The sequence below is a fragment of the Balaenoptera borealis genome, assembly GCF_965194805.1.
Source record: "Balaenoptera borealis genome assembly, chromosome: 2".
Lineage (NCBI taxonomy): Eukaryota > Metazoa > Chordata > Mammalia > Artiodactyla > Balaenopteridae > Balaenoptera > Balaenoptera borealis.
This window is the reverse complement of record NC_138867.1, coordinates 76,378,820-76,381,420: the sequence shown is the minus strand read 5'-3', so window position 1 is coordinate 76,381,420 and position 2,601 is coordinate 76,378,820. Positions and strand designations below refer to the sequence as shown.

The window sequence follows — 2,601 nt, the reverse complement described above, 5'->3', positions numbered from 1 at the left end:
TCAGGGTCTTTTGTGTTTCCATACAAATTGTGAAATTTTTTGTTCTAATTCTGTGAAAAATGCCATTGATAGTTTGACAGGGATTTCATTGAATCTGTAGATTGCTTTGGGTAGTATAGTCATTTTCACAATGTTAACTCTTCCAATCCAAGAACATGGTATATCTCTCCATCTGTTTGTATCATCTTTAATTTCTTTCATCAGTGTCTTATAGTTTTCTGCATACAGGTCTTTTGTCTCCACAGGTAGGTTTATTCTGAGGTATTTTATTCTTTTTGTTGCAGTGGTAAATGGGAGTGTTTCCTTAATTCCTCTTTCAGATTTTTCATCATTAGTGTATAGGAATGCAAGAGATTTCTGTGCATTAATTTTGTATGCTGCTACTTTCCCAAATTCATTGATTAGCTCTAGTAGTTTTCTGGTAGCATCTTTAGGTTTTTCTGTGTATAGTATCATGTCAAATGACAACAGTGACATCTTTACTTCTTCTTCTCCAATTTGGATTCTTTTTATTTCTTTTTCTTCTCTGATTGCTGTGGCTAAAACTTCCAAAACTATGTTGAATAATAGTCGTGAGAGTGGACAACCTTGTCTTGTTCCTGATCTTAGAGGAAATGGTTTCAGTTTTTCACCATTGAGAATGATGTTGGCTGTGGGTTTGTTACATATGGCCTTTAGTATGTTGAGGCAGGTTCCCTCTATGTCTACTTTCTGGAGAGTTTTTTTTATCATAAATTGGTGTTGAATTTTGTTGAAAGCTTTTTCTGCATCTATAGAGATTATCATATGGTGTTTCTCCTTCAATTTGTTAATATGGTGTATCACATTGACTGATTTGCATATACTGAAGAATCCTTGCATTCCTGGGATAAACCCCACTTGATCATGGTGTATGATCCTTTTAATGTGCTGTTGGATTCTGTTGGCTAGTATTTTGTTGAGGATTTTTGCATCTATGTTCATCAGTGATATTGGCTTGTAGATTTCTTTCCTTGTGACATCTTTGTCTGGTTTTGGTATCAGGGTGATGGTGGCCTTGTAGAATGAGTTTGGGAGTGTTTCTCCCTTTGCTATATATTGGAAGAGTTTGAGAAGGATAGGTTTTAGTTCTTCTCTAAATGTTTGATAGAATTCGCCTGTGAAGCCATCTGGTCCTGGGCATTTGTTGGAAGCTTTTTAATCACAGTTTCCATTTCAGTGCTTGTGATTGGCTGGTTTATATTTTCTACTTCTTCCTAGTTCAGTCTTGGAAGGTTCTGCTTTTTAAGAAGTTGTCCATTTCTTCCAGGTTGTCCATTTTATTGGCATATAGTTGCTTGTAGTAATCTCTCATAATCCTTTGTATTTCTGCAGTGTCAGTTGTTATTTCTCCTTTTTCATTTATGATTCTATTGATTTGAGTCTTCTCTCTTTTTTCCTTGATGAGTCTGGCTAATGGTTTATCAATTTTGTTTATCTTCTCAAAGAACCAACTTTTAATTTTATTGATTTTTGCTACTGTTTTCTTCATTTCTTTCTCAGTTATTTCTGGACTGATATTTATGATTTCTTTTCTTCTGCTAACTTTGGGGTTTTTTGTTCTTCTTTCTCTAATTGCTTTAGGTGTAAGGTTAGGTTGTTTATTTGAGATGTTTCTTGTTTCTTGAGGTAGGCTTGTATAGCTATAAACTTCCCTCTTAGAACTGCTTTTGCTGCGTCCTATAGGTTTTGGGTCTTCGTATTTTCATTGTCACTTGTTTCTAGGTATTTTTTGATTTCCTCTTTGATTTCTTCAATGATCTCTTGGTTATTTAGTAGTGTATTGTTTAGCCTCCATGTGTTTGTATTTTTTACAGATTTTTTCCTGTAATTGATATCTAGTCTCATAATGTTGTGGTGGGAAAAGATACTTGATATGATTTCAATTTTCTTAAATTTACTGTGGCTTGATTTGTGACCCAAGATATGATCTATCCTGGAGAATGTTCCATGAGCACTTGAGAAGATAATGTATCTGTTGTTTTTGGTTGGAATGTCCTATAAATATCAATGAAGTCCATCTTGTTTAATGTATCATTTAAAGTTTGTGTTTCCTTATTTATTTTCATTTTGGATGATCTGTCCATTGGTGAAAGTGGGGTGTTAGTCTCCTACTATTATTGTGTTACTGTCGATTTCCCCTTTTATGGTGTTAGCATTTGCCTTATGTACTGAGGTGCTGCTATGTTGGATGCATAAATACTTACAATTGTTACATCTTCTTTTTGGATTGATCCGTTGATCATTATGTAGTATCCTTCTTTGTCTCTTATAATAGTCTTTATTTTAAAGGCTATTTTGTCTGATATGAGAATTGCTACTCCAGCTCTCTTTTGATTTCCATTTGCATGGAATATCTTTTTCCATCCTCTCACTTTCAGTCTGTATGTGTCCCTAGGTCTGAAGTTGTCTCTTTAGACAGCATCTGTATGGGTCATGTTTTTGTGTCCATTCAGCCAGTCTGTGTCTTTTGGTTGGAGCATTTAATCCATTGACATTTAATGTAGTTATCGATGTGTATATTCTTATTACCATTTTCTTAATTGTTTTGGGTTTGTTATTGTAGGTGTTTTCCTTCTCTTG

The 2,601-nt window shown here is 34.3% G+C and overlaps 1 protein-coding gene across 4 annotated transcripts in view; it reads left to right on the top strand.

Annotated features, from left to right (window-relative positions):
* Positions 1-2,601, top strand: part of LOC309622492 (uncharacterized protein) — a 639,059-nt gene that overhangs the window by 49,494 nt on the left and 586,964 nt on the right. The window lies entirely within an intron of this gene.